Source organism: Mizuhopecten yessoensis, unplaced genomic scaffold (genome assembly GCF_002113885.1).
Source record: "Mizuhopecten yessoensis strain PY_sf001 unplaced genomic scaffold, ASM211388v2 scaffold716347, whole genome shotgun sequence".
Classification (NCBI taxonomy): Eukaryota; Metazoa; Mollusca; class Bivalvia; order Pectinida; family Pectinidae; genus Mizuhopecten; species Mizuhopecten yessoensis.
In genome coordinates this window covers 698,127-717,905 of record NW_018480071.1, presented here as the reverse complement: position 1 = coordinate 717,905, position 19,779 = coordinate 698,127, and positions in this window count along the sequence as shown.

Genomic DNA, 19,779 nt, shown 5'->3' with positions numbered 1-19,779 from the left:
TCCCCCCCCCCCCCCAAAAAAAACCCTTTTCGTCTAATGAAAGTCATTATTATCCAAAATCAGTAATATGCTTATTATTATCATTACTAGTATGTGTTTATTATTTTTACAAGGATATCGAACATAGAGCTATAGACATGATTACAATTATTTAAATTATATTTTATAATAAACAAGGCTTCACAAATGATACAAATCCCCTCGCGTTCACACATTGGGACATTTGTCAGAGGAAATGAAGTCGTTAGAGAGCAATAACCAAGTTTTTTCTAAAAATAGTAAAAGTGACCTTGACCTTTAACACAGTAACCTGAACCACAAACTTGTTCAAGATATTGCCATACCAAGCACTTGAACGAAGTTTCTTGAAATTCTGTCGAGGAATGAAGTAAGTAGAGCGACGACAAAGTTTTGCTGAAAATAGTAACAGTGGCCTTGACCTTGAACATAGAAACTGAAAAACATAAACGTGTCCAAGACATTGCCGTACCAAACACTGGCATGAAGTTTCATGAAATTCCGTTCAGTGATGAAGTCGCTAGAGCGTTGACAAAGAGTGTAACATACGGGCGAAATCCTATATCCCCTCCAACTTTCGTTTCGAGGGGATAAAAATATAGAATTTTTATTAGACAACACTTCAAATTATTTTATCCACATTTTTATTAGCCTTCAGTTCATGAATCTTCACAACTATAATACATTCTCATGATCATTCGTCTCATAAATAATAATATCATTAAAATCTCTGATGGTATGACTTATCAACAGCAGACAGACAACATCTGCAGCAGTGATTGTAGACAAACCGTTACTGTACATGTACATACATTTCTGGATGCTTTCCATCAGTTTTTACAGATTCGGTTCTTGATCGTCTACTAAAGTACAAAATTGTTGGCAGTGCCCTTAAGGCTATATGCTACCCCACAATCACATCTTCTTTTCAAATATTTTCATGCGAAGAATCTTATTAAGTTAAAACGGCTTTCATTTTTTCTAACATCAATTAATAGAGAACAGGATACTTACATAAAACCTATCTGATGAGTTAGTTTTATTGCAAAACCAATTTAATCAAAGAAAACTATAAAATTATCAATTACAGGGGATACCTACAAAAAGACGAAAAGTGAGAGTTATCACCCTTGGTGTGCACCTTTATATTAACAAACTGAGTATTTATATTTACGGCTTTGGATTGCAATGGAGTAAAAAAAAACAGAGTGATCGACAAACAGAATTCTTTAGATTTGTTTTAGCAGACATTAGAAGATATAACATATATAACATATAGTCTCCCAATTGGCAAATGAAATCTTTTGATTTTTCAGCAGTTTACCTGCATGATGTCCTTCTACGGATGTGTCTGAAATATTCCATTCTGGATACCCCCCCCATGGAAGCGTGTTCTTCTTTCCCTTTATTTTTCTCCTTTCATAAAACGGCTAATTTTATAAAGCTAACACTTTTTTATTTATAGGGTCATTTCGGGGAAAGGATTGGTGCATTTGTCTGTTGTTGTTTTTTATAAAATAAATTTTATTATGTTGTATTGCAAAGATATTCCCTTCAATCTATCTTCAAGGTCACTGTTAGCTGGTGAAGTAACAGCATTACAAGGATTGTGACTTTATAATATTACATATCATTGTCCAGTACTGTTTGTTGGATCAGTCATTTCTTGAGTAGCCATGTAAATTTAATTTGGGAATTAATTGATGCAATGGTTCGTAATTATAATTCTTGATATCACTGTACATTCCTGTGGTAGAACCTTATATATCAAAGTGCTATAACCTAGGATCTATCAACCTTAATATATCAAAGTGCTATAATCTAGGATCTATCAAGAATTGAAAATTCATATATGCAATGTTTTTTTGTTTTTTTTCTAGAAAATAGATAAAAATAATATCCATATAAAATGATATTCAGTTCAAAGTAAAATTGTTTATAGAATTTTAAACAGCACTAAAGATAAGTGCAATAGAAGGACACGCAGAGAATTTGATTTGTCTGAAAATCTATTCGCGAATACAACACTCAATCCGCAGCTCTAACAAAACACTTACATTGCACATTTTTTGCCGACAGATCTGGCGTGACAAGTGTTCTATTTTTAACGCTAGCTTTTTAATGATACATGCTAATGAGTATACCTGATACAGGTAACCGTCAGACTGTGACGATTTCCACAGGTAGCTCAGGTGTGGTTGTCTGGGTCATCTGATACAGGTAACCGTCAGACTTTGACGATTTCCACAGGTAGCTCAGGTGTGGCGCCGTCTGGGTCATCCATATCCGACTCATTAACATAAACAGATTTCCTTCCTGTTTGGTTTTGACAGACTAATGTAGCTTAGTAACAAGTACAGTGTACTACCATGGTATGTATCAATTATATCAGTAATAAAAGCCTCCATCTTAAATAAACCACAACTGGTGCAGAGGTTTATAAAATAATTCCATCCCTATTCACCATCTTTCTTCTTTCATTTTAGAAGTACAGTAGAACCCCTATTATCTGTTTCCTGATTATTCCAACATTCAATTATTCAAATCTTGGTCATGTCTCCCAATACATAGCTTGCCTTAATATCGTACCACTGGTAATTCAAACGACCGCTTACCAAAACCTTTAATAATATATATCTCCTATCGGGCTCGGATAATCAGCTGGAACTGTGTTCTGAATTTCTGTCAAGAAAACATTGTTTTTTAAAAGATAATCCCATCAATTTTGTAGAATAAATTTGTACATCTCATTATGGTTGAGGCTTTTCTGCACGTTTTATATGTCTGTCTGTCTGCCTTACCAGTCCTCAGTGTGAACTGGCCTGGTTTAGTATTGCGTCTGCTGAGCTACATTGAAATATGAATTACAATTTTCCCTATTTAAGTACCATCAGTGATGCAAGGCTATGTTATGAAGTATTGCGTACTTGTTTACAGTACAACGTTAGCCGACAGTATCGCATGCACCCTCTGATCTTCCCTTGTCATGCTTGCTAGACATCTGCATGCAACTTGTACATGCTTCATTAAATCCTAGGTCAAAGTTCAAGGTCAGCTAATCTGATAAAAAAAAACTTCAGTGTAAGAGATATGGGACATGTACTTGTCAATAGATGTCGGAGATTTCCAGTCTTTGTTTGAGTATTTAATGGGCTGGTACCTCCTAGCTGAGGTTGGTTGCCTTAGCAGCCTGCTGTAATTAAACTATTGCCTTACTCTAGTTTAAATGACATACGTCATGTGTATCAGCTCTATCACTAGAGCAATCACCCTGATCAAAGAATGATAGCATGCCATACTCATTCAACAGAAGAAAACCACCTCCAACATTTTAATATTTAATTGAATGTCGGGTTTACAACTGCCTGGATTAATGTCATTCCCTACTAGATAATGAATTTTAAGTGTTTTTTAAGAAGTTTTAATGCTGATGATTTTGATCTGTGATTCAACCTTGTTGATTTGTTATTGCATTTTACAATAGTGATTAGCTCCAACCCATGTTCTGAATTTTGGCTATAAAATGATTCACATAGGGAGACACAGGTAGCTATCATTTTTGAAGTACAGTAAAACCCAGCACTGAGATTGCTATTATCATATTCCATATTCTGCATGAATATATTGTTAATTTTAAGTCAAATTTGAATTATTATTGATTAAATTTGTAGGTTCATATGGTGATCTAGCGGGTAAGTATAAAATTCTGCCTATTAATTTTGCAAGTAAATGAAAAATATCTTTACAATCCCGACTCTGCTCTTCCATAAGACCATACAGTAACGAATTAGATCTGTTCTATCTTTCACTTTCATTTGTATATTTGTTCAGGGGAAATAATTCAGCAAGCACTCTACTTTAAGACTAACTTTGGGAAGAAATGACTTACCTGCCATATATAGCTATATCCAAATGCCTCAGTGACACTCCCATACTCGGTTGACCATTTGCTCTAATGATCCTGAAAAGACAGTAAAAATATGCAATTTGTTAATTTAATGTTAAAAATTCAAAATTTATTTTCCAACGTTAAATTAAATGACCACTCTTTATAGACAGGTGTCTTGTCCTTTTAAGGCAGATGTCCCTCATTACAAATTGTCCAGTAAAACTGACTGGTATCCTTTATTAACACGTATTTAAGAGGATTGTCCTGTATATATACACAGGTATTTTGTTATAAGCACATATACTTTTCAGACAGATGTCCATTATAGACAGTTGCCCTTTATACAGGTACAATTATCCTACTTATACAGGTATCTCTATGGACATGTATCCTTTGCAAGATAAGGGAAGCAATTAAATGGCATTTAAATTACTTTCCTGTCTATACAATTATTAGCAGAATTTCCTTTATAGCCAGGTATAATTTTCCTGTAAAAACAGATTTCCTTAATAGACAGGTATAATTTTCCTGTATACAGATTTCCTTAATAGACAGGTATAATTTTCCTGTATAGACAGATTTCCTTATTAACAGGCATCCTTCTCTCCTCCAAACATTCAATTATATGATATTGAAAGGTAATTAACATTAAAAAGACATTTATTCTGATACATTACTTTCTCCTTTACACACATCCCCTCTTTTCAGTTCACATTAAAGGTTTAACTACACCAGACATCACAAGACTAGCCCGGCTACAGAAATCAGCATGCAATTTTCAGTGCCAGATGTTTCACATCAAAGTAATACATTATCTGGTCAGGAATCACATGATCACTATTAGCAGCAGGAGCATAGAGCACACATCACTCATCACATACACCTGTTTATGTGGCGCACTGTATCACATACCAACACCAAGTCAACCCTGTAAATCAACAGTTGTCTGTACTGTACCACATACCAACACCAAGTCAACCCTGTAAATCAACAGTTGTCTGTACTGTATCACATACCAACACCAAGTCAACCCTGTAAATCAACAGTTGTCTGTACTGTATCACATACCAACACCAAGTCAACCCTGTAAATCAACAGTTGTCTGTACTGTATCACATACCAACACCAAGTCAACCCTGTAAATCAACAGTTGTCTGTACTGTATCACATACCAACACCAAGTCAACCCTGTAAATCAACAGTTGTCTGTACTGTATCACATACCAACACCAAGTCAACCCTGTAAATCAACAGTTGTCTGTACTGTATCACATACCAACACCAAGTCAACCCTGTAAATCAACAGTTGTCTGTACTGTATCACATACCACCACCAAGTCAACCCTGTAAATCAACAGTTGTCTGTACTGTATCACATACCAACACCAAGTCAACCCTGTAAATCAACAGTTGTCTGTACTGTATCACATACCAACACCAAGTCAACCCTGTAAATCAACAGTTGTCTGTACTGTATCACATACCAACACCAAGTCAACCCTGTAAATCAACAGTTGTCTGTACTGTATCACATACCAACACCAAGTCAACCCTGTAAATCAACAGTTGTCTGTACTGTATCACATACCAACACCAAGTCAACCCTGTAAATCAACAGTTGTCTGTACTATACCACATACCAACACCAGTCAACCCTGTAAATCAACAGTTGTCTGTACTGTACCACATACCAACACCAAGTCAACCCTGTAAATCAATAGTTGTCTGTACTGTATCACATACCAACACCAAGTAAACCCTGTAAATCAACAGTTGTCTGTACTGTATCACATACCAACACCAAGTCAACCCGTGTAAATCAACAATATATTTTATGTTTATTGGTTTAGAGAGTTGATTCTATGCGTAATTAAATTTGCAACTTCAAATTCCAAATAGATATTATACAGAGATAAAAATGGGTTTACCAGTAAAGAGGATTAACATAGATATTTTATCCTTTCTATGAGAAAGTATTGAAAACGGATGAAACTTCTATCTCTGATATATACATATGTGTTTCACTTCAGTGAAAATCTCTTTTTTTAATATGCTTTGAGTTGTATTTCATCAATAATTACACACCATATTACAACACCCTGCTCAATATTTGCGATATGACAATGCTGGCAATGGCTAATTATATTTTTATATGTTACCGACTATGTTTAGAGGAACAGATTAACAGTAACGTGACACTATCACGATCGTGGTAACCTAATATAAAATGGCTCATGATAAACACTCGTGTATAATAGAGTTTTACCAATAACACGATTTCTTGTCTGTTTGGAATTTTAATCTACAAACCAGAAAAAGTCACATTGATTGGACCAATAAATTCTCTGTCAAACAATTTGTTTTACAAAAAAACAAAAAAACTCGTTAGACTTTGATATAAGACTATTTCTTCATTATCGTAAAATCATTACCTATAAGAGGGTTTGACCAGATTCTGTGTTTAGAGTTCTCTGCCCCTGGTCTTAATAATGAAGGGCGTAATTCTAGATAGGATTGGCCGTCCTATATCACCATAATTGGAGGCTGTGCTTTGGTTATGGAAATTAGGTATTGATGGTAAACTAACCCCACCGACAGCCAATAGCCTTGTCAGCCCAAACCATTCGTGTTTTACATTTTTATTTCCAGAATTTCTTCTCTTGATACCTATTTGCACTCAGACACAGAAGAACATTATATATTTTCCGTATTTTCTCAGTGGACATCTTTCCTTGTCAGTAATTTGAAGATGTCAATGCTTGGACTACAAGAGTGGAATCGTAAAACCAGCCTCCTCCGCTATCAAGGCCAGTTCAGTACAAATAGTGCTGGTATTCTCCACTTTGTGTAGGGAACTGGGTCAGCCCTATCTTGGTACAAATGTCCTGCCATTATTCGTGACCTTATTTATCAGCTTTGTGATTGTGACCTATTTTTTGCCTTCTGTGGTTGTGATGTACTTATTAGCTTTTGAGGTTGTGACCTATGTATCGGCTACTGTAGTTGTGATCTATTTATTGCATATTGTGGGTTAGTGCAACCTATTTTGACAATCTTGTTTGTAACCGGTTTCTCATTTCAGTGTTTGTATCACCTACTGTATGCCTTAACACAGTCAATCTATTCTTATTCAAAATATTTGAAAACTTTCCATTCCGTTTTCCATTTCACCTAAAAAAAATGGTGAATTATGAAAATAAGTTTTTTTAAGCACAAGTAAATTGTTTACAGTAAAACTTGGTTGTTGACTGATGAAATACTTTGCAACCAATTTTCACTATTTTAACAATTACAGAAATGGAAGTACAAAAGGTATTGAAGAAATTGTGACTTGTCAGTTGGAAAATAACGAGGAGCAGATACACACCTGGTTAAGGCGAGGTTGTAATCAGTCTCGCTGTACACCTGTTAAGTGTAGTAATCCCCCAGTGCTGCTCCAGCACAACAACCACTTGTCTGATGTCAATTACCTTCCTGTCCAAATATGGTCGAGACATGTCTAGCTATTTACATATTGTCAATATCATTGATGATGAGCAATTTACAGAAAGTCGGGTATAAAACTGACGTCTTTTTCATGTGAATGTAAATTTTGAGTATAAGACTTGTGATCAGCTGCTCAATAATTGGCATATCTTTTGTATCGTTTGAGGTTAAAGTCTAACATTTTTGTCAGTGTCAGATGTTTGAGGACAGCATGTAGATATGCTGCCTGTCTCATGGTAATTAGCATGTAAAATACTAGTCTAGCTGGCTGATTATCATACAGCCTCTATCATTCCAGTAGGAGATGAAGTCTAGCCAATTACCGTGCTGTTGTCATGTCCGTATAACAGTCGACCTCCACAATATCAAACTCACCATTAGCATATTATCTAAATATTTGATGAATGTCTAGCTCATTAGCATGTTGTCCCAATATCTGATGAAATGTCTAGCTCATTAGCATATTGCCCCAATATTTTATGAAATGTCTAGCTCTTTAGCAAGAAAAGTCTAGCTCACTAGCATGTTGTCCCAGTGCTATGAAATGTCAAGATCAATAGTGTAGAGTCCCAAAATCTGTTGGAATGTTGAGCTCATTGGCATACTGTCTGTCCTAACATCTGATGGAATTTCTAGTTCATTAGTATATTGTCCTAACATCTGATGGAACAAAGCCATTGTTCTAGTGTCTTATCAGATATTCCAATATCAAGTCAGATATTCTAATCCAAAGTTTTTATAAAATATTTTAAAATATTCCTTGGTAATGAAAATGTTTTGGAAAAGAAATTCATATCATTTTAAGTCAGCATTTAGCCTTAAGGGGATGCTGTTTGGTAATATTATCATTTAGCCTTAATGGGATGCTGTTTGGTAAGAATATCATATAGCCTTAAGGGGATGCTAAATGGCCACAATATCAATCAATATTTGTAGAGTTGTTATAGACTTCACAAAGATTTTCTCACATTTAGCAATGGGATGTGTCAGGCAGGTTGAAATATGAGGCTCAGTGTTACAGCATTACGTTATATGAAACCAAGGAAACACGAGAGAAAAAAACACTGGAGTCAACAAAATATCAGTCAGTCTCATTATGTATACCACAGACAGGACAGGAAATAAGAAAGAATAACAAATTATTGTCATGTTAAGGGAAGACAGACTCAAGTGCACAAATTCAATAAAGCACTGAATACTTGATGTTTAAAGGAGAGGTGTTACAATGACAATAGATCTAGCCATCACATACTGTTTGTTCACAAACTGTTGGTACAGTGAGGTCTGACAGCCATCACACACTGTTTGTTGGTACAGTGGAGGTCTGACAGCCATCACATAGGTCTGACAGCCATCACATACTGTTGGTACAGTGTAGGTCTGACAGCCATCACATACTGTTGGTACAGTGGAGGTCTGACTAAAGTCTTCACATAGGGCCCCATGTGTAACTACAAACCTGTACAAAGTGACCTCTTGACAAAGTATAATTCGTTCCCTGTCTTAATACAAAACCTCGATAATATGACCACCTATTTCAGTACAAAACCTGTAAAGTATGACTACATGTCTTAGTAAAAGAATTCATATACGTTGAACCCTTTTCTTAACAAAACTAGTTTAAAATGATTTATTGTTTTAGTAAATGCTGGTGACCTCTTTTCTCGGTAAAAAACTTTCATAAAATGACAGGTATGAAATAGTTATAAAAAACTGCTTAAACCACTCACTCCTGTGCAATGTTAACTGATGAGGTACAAAACCTGTTCAAATTGACTTCCTGTCAAAAGACAAATCCCAAATATTTTTACCTCTTGTCCAAGTACAAAACCTGTATAAAAGGACATCTGCCTCAGTATAAAACCTGCACAAACTGAACCCTGGTCTTTTTATTACAAAACCTGTATCAAATGACCAACTTTCTTGGTAAACACTTTTATTTAGTAACCCCTTTCCTTTGTACAAAACCGGTATAAAACAACCCAATCTCTGAATAAAAACCTGCATAAGGTCACTTGATGAAAAAAACCCTGTATAAACTGACTTCCTGTGAAGACATCTAGTATCATGTGAACTCTTGTGCACAAAGCATGTGACAATTGACCAGTCTTAGCGCAAAACCTGCATGAAATTTTGTGTAAAACGTGTAAAGAGACTGTTAATAAAGTGAAAGTTTGAATCATTATAATTTGAATTACTGTATAAGTATAAAACTTGCATAGAGTGACACCTTAGTATAAAACCTTTATAAAGTGACCCCTTAAAAAACCTGCATAATGAGACCCCCTTCCCTGATCAATACAAAACCTGCCCTAAGTTGGCTGCCTGTCCTGGCCGTAGTCTTGGTGATCCTGTCCGGTGTCCGTCCGACAGAATGCACAAAGTTGCACTGTACAAACAATAATCCTGTGCGGCTTAAAATTGCCAGGAGCTGAGTCAGCTTTTTTTTATATCGAGGCCGACTGTCTAAAGCACCAGTGGTACAAGTAAATCAATTGATGTAGTCTGTGTCGTCAGATGGCACACGTCTGAACAGGCCGAGCGCTGCAAAACTCACCGATAGCCAGCTACTTACCTCACCACTAGCACAGAAAATTGCTTTAAACAACTAAATATCATTAGGCCCTATCTCCAGCTTTTTTTGTCTAGGTCTGCAGATAAATTCAATGAATGTCTTCATTCTTTACTCAGATGTTTCAGAAAACAAAGAATCATTTTCTCAACGTTATTTACGCATAAGTTTATACATCTAAGTTTGAATTTATTTCCTGTGTTGTTTGGCTCACAGGTTAGTGCGACTGGGTAAAAATCATAGGGTTGTCTACAAAAGTCAATGCTGGTTAAATTATCATTGGGTCTTCTGTGTAGGGTGCATGCTGGGTAAATTATCATTTGGTTGACTGTTCAAGTGCATGATTGTAAATGATCGTTGGATTGGTTGTTCAAGGTGCATGCTGGGTTAAATGATCTTTGGGATGCTGTGCAAGGTGCATGCTGGGTAAATTAACATTGGGTTGTCTGTTCAGGTGCATGCTAGGTAAATTAACATCAGGTTGTCTGTTCAGGTGCATGCTGGGTAAATGATCTTTGGGATGCTGTACCAGGTGCATGCTGAGTAAATTAACATTGGGTTGTCTGTTCAGGTGGATGCTGGGTAAATGATCTTTTGGATGCTGTACAAGGTGCATGCTGGGTGAAATTTTATTTTCACAATACTGAGTGGAACAAGCCAGGTCTGATCACAGGAAATGTAAGAAACCTGGTATACTGTAGTGATAACATACCATGACAGAATGAGAAGTTACTAGATTAAAGTGTTCCAGAAATAGTTTTTTTTTTCTATTAGATTTGAAACTAAAATTTAGTTAAAGTCTTTTTCTATAATGTTTTCATATGACATCTATGCCTCTTCATTTAAAAATTGTACTAATAAATAATCCTGCTGGTCTTGAAACAAATGATATCCTGACATAACATCATTTGAACTTATTGATGAAAGAAGCACTACCGCTTCTTTTCTGCAGGAAAAAGGGAAAAGATTTACGAAATTCTGTGGTTTATATATTGGGAGTATGCAGACAAAATAAAAACTGAGTTTTTAATGATTTCCTTGTTGGAAAAAATGTTGGATATGTAAATTGTTCGGGGACATTTGAGATGAGGCCGGGGATAGAATGTTTATGTCTAGAAGTGCAGCTGTCGGAGTGAATGGTGGGATCTCTACCCTTACACACATTTAAGGAACATTGGATTTTATTTTTTTTGTTTTAAATCACCTGAACTTCATTATCTACACAGTGCTGTTACACGCTAAGATTAAGTTTAGAGGCAAAAGAGTGTTAAAAGATATAGCATTCTTAATGTGCAGTCATTAAAGGATTTAGGTCCAAAAATCACTGAAACAGAGGGTGTATACATTTTATTAGCAACCACGAACATATAGGTGTTCAGAGATATTTCATTATAAATATACCTGTTTCAGGAACTAAAAATCTTCAAATTACAGGGGTAAATGTATTGTCTGCGCTAATTTGTATCAAGGACCAATTTAAATTAAATTATTAATATCGTTTTCTTACTACTCATATTTCATATTTATAATTATGCAATTTTTTTTTTTTTTTTTTAGTAAATATCTGATGGTGTTGGCAAAATATATCTATTGCTGAAATGCTTTAGAAGTCATCTGAAATTTCAACATTTTTAACCTCATAGATCTTGAATATTGATAAAGATAACATAATCCTAACTCTTTACTAAAGCAAGTTACTGGCATAGTATCTTGAAACAAGTCCTCCTTGTTCTGAAGAAGACTGTTTGGAGACTTTAAAACAACAGATCCATATAATTTGTTTGTTTTCAGATCAGAAGATACCTCCCCATTAGTTTTCAAAGTCATCCGACTAGTGTTTTTGTTTTTGTTTTTTAAATATCTTTGTTATCTGGAGGTATAATTAAACTTCAAAATGAAAGTGAAACCTGCCTTAAAAATTACCTCTCTATGAAGCCCACCTGTCTATAGAGACTGAATTATCTCCCTTGGTAGGTCTTTAAAGACAGGTACAACTGTGCTGAAGTTTCCACTTTACCATTTCCCCCCAAACAAGTTGTTCCCTTGAATAAAAAGCTGATAAAGACACTGTAGTTATGTAGGAAAGATTGTTCACAAAAAAAATCAATCATGTTTTACCATAAATTTGGAAATGTTGAAAAAATAACATAGCAATATATATATTAAGCTCCAACTTTGGCCCAAAAATAGACTCTCTGTAACTAAGCTCGACTCAGAACACTTTTCTTTTGCATTTAAGAAGTTTATTGCATTTCTATTCAAGTCTACTTCAATATTCACAAAAACCAGTTGTATTTGAATAGATATTTAATGTCATGTATATACACCCTGTCTTGTAAAATCTTTATCATTATATTTCAAAAGCCTAAAGCATGAAAACATCAGACAATTTCTTTTGTGCCAATTTCAAAATAACTCTAAGGAATGAGAAACGAAGAGCTGAAGAGGGTGAAAACCTTTGTGGAATGTAACGCAACATGGTGAAAGCTAAGTGGCTGCCGACAATGCTTGGTCTGTGAGCTTTCGAGGATGGATACATAAGATGCCAAACATTTGTTTCATTACCACCGACATAACATTAAGTCTGTGGTTATGTTAGGGTTTACACTACAATAACATTCTATCATCTTCAACAAAACAATTAACAATTGTTTTTAAAATAGTTTCAAAATGAAATCTGTCCTAAAATGATATAATTTTCAGACATGCTGTTATTCTGAAACCCCAAAAAACTATTTCTCACAATTTTGTTTTGAAAGAAAATTTGCTGTAAAACAGTTTTGGTAAGTTGTTCATGCTTGGAGTTATGGGAGTGACAAGGCCTCAGTATTTAACTGTCTGGAGAAAACCTTACAGCGTATTTGCATAATCGTCCTGGGGATCATTCATTGCATTCTCCAGAGTGTCTGGTATCTCACCAATGCCAGACGAGGGAGAATTCGTTATTTCTGAACAAGGCATTGTAGCCATTGAGGGGATGATATACCGAGGGATGTATATAAAGGCCTTAGTCTGACATTCTGCGAGAAATCTATATAGAATTATCCAGCTAATATTGAATTAAATGCATCGCTTGCTTAATAATTTTTCCAATCATTTTCCGCTAACCCCAGAGTAGTTTTTCATCTAGACATCTGGATACAGCATAAAACAATATTACATATCTATCTGCCAAAGTCATTCAATTTTTCTCCTTTATGTTTTTTGGAACCCTAAAACATTTCGTGTCCAGACAGAAATGATGTATTGCCCTGAAGACATCTACTTATTAACGAGCAGGAACATGGTGTAATTTGGCCGGATGACAAATGCTGGAGATTGTAGTATACATCATACGAGCTGGGTTTTGACTTTGCTACGAGAATTACTAATTACACGACTAATATGTAGGATTTGTATAAGTACCGCCATTATCATGTTATTATCACGTTATTTTTCATCGTGTGATTGTTACACTGTGAATGATCAAACTGGTTCAGCTCAGTCAATCAGACACATATACACGGTGGTAAAGTAAAAGATCTCCGACCTCGTGCCAGTACAAACAGAAGCCATCATGATTTATCAAGGATATGGTTTCTACACAGCGACGTTATAACCTTGACCTCTAAACTGAGATGACCTTCATCTATGCAACACATTATGCTAGGTGCGAGATTCATCAAATTCATCAAACTTATCATTTACTAACAAATGATTTTCTTCAAAGGAAATGGTTTATAAGCTGAGACAGTAACGTTTAACTCCAAATACCCTTCCAATAAAAAAAAAAACATGATTTAACGAAGATATGGTTTTTATAATGAGACATATCATAACCTTGACCTCTAAACTGAGATGACCTTCACCTATACACACACATTATGTATTAAGAATATGGTTTATGCACCAAGATGTTGTAACCTTGACCTCTAAACTCAGATGACCTTTCCTTATAATAACACAGGATTCATCAAGGATATGGTTGTTACACCAGCACACTGTATCTAACCTTTACCTCTGATTCCAGATGACCTTTCACCTTTTAATAGAAACCATTTTCCTAAGAGAACAGATATTTCCCTAGAAATCAAAGAAATTACAAAATACATCAATTTATATAGTGTCAACAAACTATAGAGCATCACCTTTTGATATGTTTATTTGGGGTAATAATTTCCGAAGTAGTTAAGTCTTAATTTCTCTTCCCTCATTCCCGTCTGTTACAGGAAATTCGTAAGAAAGAAAGAAAAACTGACCACTCGGCCCAAGACCAATTCAATAATTGAATAGTTTTATTCATTGTACAGCACAATACTTAGAAACATCTGAAGACAAAGAACCTCTGTCTGACCTTAGTTCTAAACTAAAAACTATCCTATTTCAAGTATCTCAAAAATACATTTGAACCCATGAACACCCCTATGTGTTATTGATAATGGGTTCACCCTCATGGCCTGAACCACTTTTCAGGAAAGGGGTCAAAAGGATAATGTTGAAAAGCCCCATTTAAGCTATGGTGGCTAATCAATTGATGTTGATACAACCATAAACTGTGAGAGGACCCACACCAATAACAGTGAAATCACAGGCCCCTGGGGACTCCCAGGGTTAACATGTAATAGTATAGGGTCTTTGACACAGACAGCAGAGCATACAGGTCCCTGTTCTGCACAGCTTGGGAACTTTTTCTCAATTTAGCCTTTACTGTATTATATTTTCAGACATTTTAAATACTTCTGGATTCAATCTTGTAAGATTTGCCAAGTAAACAGGACAACATTTCTGGCACTCTCTTCTCCATTAACTGACATACAGTACAAGATTTCAGAAAACTTCCTTCCCCATTGTCTAGCATGCTGGAAAATATTTTACAGATTTTCTTTCCTGTTGTCTAGTTTACCAAACAAAATTTCGGAAACTTTCTTTCCTTGTTCTATGCAATAAAGTTAAGAAATTTCCTGGTTAAAATATTGATAATTTTACAATTCAACGAATCAAAGATGAGGTTCAGGATAATTTGGTTAAAATATTGATAATTTCACATTTAAACGCATCTCTTCTGAATAAAGCACCAGGGAGCTCCATGATGATGTTAAACAGGGGGAGAGTTTACGTAGCCTGTATTAGCTGTATCTGAGAGCTATGCCTAAATGTGCGTCCAGACCTACACAAGTGCATTATTGACCTATCTACTTGGAACCTTTCCCACTACATGTAGGGACAGCCAAGAATGAGCGCCCTAAAGCCAAACAAAACATGAAAAATGAAAAAGAATGTAGCCATCTCTCTTAAGGCTATAGACTATCTTACACATTGCACATGTACTTAAGAGTTATTTCCCTTTAACTTTTAGTTAAAAATCTGAAAGTATGCCTAGATTCAGTGAAATCAATGTAAGAAGTCTTGTGTAACATTTTAAACTTTTCCCACATGTAGGAAAAAAAAAGAATGCAGACCTTAATGCCTAACGAGATAGAAAAAATAGAAAAAAATGGCCATCTCTCTTAAGGTTACAGACTACCTTACACATTGAATTTGTATGTGTTTTAGAGTTATTTCCCTTTCAAATTTAGCTACTAAAAATCTGTTATGCTGAGTTTCAGTATTATTGATGTATGAAGTCGTGTTCATTTTAAACTTTTCCCACAACATGTAGAAAAAGCCAAGAATGCACACCTTAATGCCTAACAAAATAAAAAAAAATAAGCCATCTCTCTTAAGGCCATAGTGACTACCTTACACATTGCATTTGTACTTCAGTGTTATTTCCCTTTAACATTTAGTTAAAAACAAAAATCATCAATGTAAAAAGTCTGGTATAACATTTTAAACTTTTCCCACAACATGTAGGAAAAGCCAAGAATGCACACCGAAATGCCAAACAAAGTGTGATGTTCGAGTTTTGTCTTTCAAACTTGTTATCGATCATTACATAGTCTGTTCTATCATTTATAGTTGATATTTATAAGTATTCTCACTGTGGAACTCTTCTATCAAGATTAAATGTAAAATAGCCAGTTAGCATACACCCTTAATCGTTATGACAGCCTTCTCTGTTGTCCTGTATCTGGGACACACGAACAAGTAGGTATTGTTTTTCAGGTACCAGCTGGTCCATTTGATGTATGCAGGTAACTTACACCTACATGACTATATATATATAAGTTAATTTAATATTTCATCTCAAATATCAGTTCTCGCCTTTCAATAAGACACCTGGGGTTCCCAATAGCACATGAAAATGTGTAGGGTCGCCTGTCCGACTATGTGTAGGGTCGCCTGTCGGACTATGTTGGTTTTCCAGGGTACTTTACTAGCTTTCCATATTAAATCCCCAAATGACTTTCTATTCGACTAACAGACATATTAATATGTAAGTTGATAGATATTATTTTATAATTGTTGTAAGATAAATTAAATTTTAAAGTGTCTTACAGTTTGTTTATGACCTGCAAACAATAATTCTTAACATGTGAAGAATTTGATTTTATCAAAATTTATTCTTATTTTGCAATATTTTTTGGAATACATATGTGCATATATACCATGCACAATTCACTCAGGACCAAAAGCCAATTACCACTTCTATTGACAATTCGATTGTGATTAATAAAATCAAGATTTATTTCAGTACAGCCGAAGTAACGCCCAAAACATTTCTTTTCCTATCAAATCCTGGTTTACAACACTACAGTACATCTACCACACAACCTGGGCCTATGATTACAGCTGTTATGTCCAACCCTACACATAGTTTAAGTCACTGGCTAGAAGGCTACAAATCAAACACAAAATCATGTCATTAGAGTTTACTTACTTTGGGGTAAAAGCAGCATTTCCTCCTAGAACCACAGTTAAACCTCCAAGCATATCTTCCTCAGGCCTGAATCCAGGCTGACCTGAGCTCACCTCCACTGACCTCCAGCCACAGATGACCCTTGACATGGTTTCACACCCTTATCAGTATTGGCCTAGTGAGATACAGCCGACTAGACAGTTTCAGCAGCCAGCAAGCATCACTCCCTGTAATGTGTGAACCAAATAATGGTATTAACCTACAACCACAATCCTAAGCTCATACAAACTGGATAATGGGGGAAAATTCCTTTTGACAATGTGTGCCAGCTTATTTGTTTTGTTAACTCATTCAACCCTGAAGACACATTTGAACTCTTCCAATTCAAAGATTGGAATGGTTCATTATGAAATTTCAGGGGTGAATGAGTTAACATGCAATCATCGTGCTGCTACATTGAGGCTTATAATTACAACCTTTTTTAGAGCAGGAACCTTTAACGATGAACACTACTTTGAAGAGGAAAACATCCTGTTGTTCCTGATACTGCATTGCCATCTATATTTATCTAAAATAACACAATATAGTTTACATCTATATGGCCCTTATCAGTCATATTGGTTTCTACACATACATTGTCTTCAACCACTGATTTCCATTAATCACCATTTTGCAGTATAATCAATTTTCCATTAAGAACAATGTTATCCCAATATCTTCTTTATCATTTTTTCCCCCTGCTGTTTTAACAATTTATTTTACGTAACAAATTTTTGAAACACAGCTATAAGATAATCAGGGAAGTATGTTTCCATTGCATCAACATTACACACATATTTAAGGGGAATAACCACACTGATGAAATCAATGGATAAAGTCCTGTTAATAGAAGCCTAATGTCCTAGACAGTAGCTTCCCTATCGTAGTGGGGTTTAGCACTAATCCAGATCTAGGTAGACTTGTGCCAGGAGTCTGTACTATTGTGATAGGAACACCTTGTAGGAAGATGTGAAGTGTGTTGAGCTGGGTCAGAAGAACAAGCCTGTGATGGACCAGACAAGAATAAAACTGATAAGCACATTATTCTCAGACACGCCAGAGAAAATCTTTCATCATACCAAATGTCACATGATCACGTCACATGTCCAGTATGCAAATGAGAAGCTATTGACCTGTCTGGTCTATTAGATTGGTACTTATCTACTATATCAATAGAACCTGTCAAGTGTGACACATATTAACGTGTCTAGTCTGGCAATAACTCGTCTAAGGACAAATGTGATGTCTGTTAACTCGTCTGGTCTTGTCATAACTCATCCTTAAACAAATGTTACGTCGGTTAACATGTCTAGTGGGACGTCACACAGATAACCATGTCTAGTGGGACGTCACACAGGTAACCATGTCTAGTGGGACGTCACACAAGTAAACATGTCTAGTGGGACGTCACACAGGTAACCAGGTCTAGTGGGACATCACACAGGTAACCATGTCTAGTGGGACATCACACAGGTAACCAGGTCTAGTGGGACATCACACAGGTAAACATGTCTAGTGGGACATCACACTGGTAAACACATCTAGTGGGACATCACACAGGTAAACATGTCTAGTGGGACATCACACAGGTAACCATGTCTAGTGGGACATCACACAGGTAACCATGTCTAGTGGGACATCACACAGGTAAACATGTCTAGTGGGACATCACACAGGTAAACATGTCTAGTGGGACATCACACAGGTAACCATGTCTAGTGGGACGTCACACAGGTAACCATGTCTAGTGGGACATCACACAGGTAAACATGTCTAGTGGGACATCACACAGGTAACCAGGTCTAGTGGGACATCACACAGGTAAACATGTCTAGTGGGACATCACACAGGTAAACATGTCTAGTGGGACATCACACAGGTAAACATGTCTAGTGGGACATCACACAGGTAAACATGTCTAGTGGGACATCACACAGGTAAACATGTCTAGTGGGACATCACACAGGTAAACATGTCTAGTGGGACATCACACAGGTAAACATGTCTAGTGGGACATCACACAGGTAAACATGTCTAGTGGGACATCACACAGGTAAACATGTCTAGTGGGACATCACACAGGTAAACATGTCTAGTGGGACATCACACAGGTAAACATGTCTAGTGGGACATCACACAGGTAAACATGTCTAGTGGGACATCACACAGGTAAACATGTCTAGTGGGACATCACACAGGTAAACATGTCTAGTGGGACATCACACAGGTAAACATGTCTAGTGGGACATCACACAGGTTAACATGTCTAGTGGGACATCACACAGGTAAACCTGTCTAGTGGGACATTACACAGGTAACCAGGTTTAGTGGGACATCACACAGGTTAACATGCCTAGTGGGACATCACACATGTAAACCTTTCTAGTCTGAATTTACACATGTGCAGAAAAGTGTGATACAATTTTGTATGCAAACACATCTAGTCAAACAAATGACATACTTATTCCTGTGTAGTCTGACATTACACAGGTAAACGTCTTTAGTCAAACAAATTGAACAAATGTAAACCTGTGTATGCTAACATTAATGACACCTTTAAATCTGTCCACTCTTACATTTTTATAATTAAGGAAGGTGTTGGTTAAAACCATCATGCTAATTATCCGAGAGTAATGCCTTAGGTTAATGTGTAGGTGTAACCATTACCGAATTTTTATTATATAAAAACACAATGTAAAACATACTGTGATGTCATGCAAGATAAAATAAAATATGCCCCCCCCCCCCCTTTTTATTTTTTACCAAAAAAATCACTGTGAATTAAGTGATGGATAGTGTGAAAAACAATTTTTGAATTTTGAATATTGTCAAATTTTGCATAGAAAATTGTAAAAAAAAAAAAAAAGATTTTAAAAAGCTGAATATTTGTGAAAGTCAATCATACATATTACGTTGAAAATTTGAAACTGTAAAGTACAAAGTTGAATTAACTAAAGTACAATGTATGATGCCAAAGTTTTATAACTATGGTAAAAA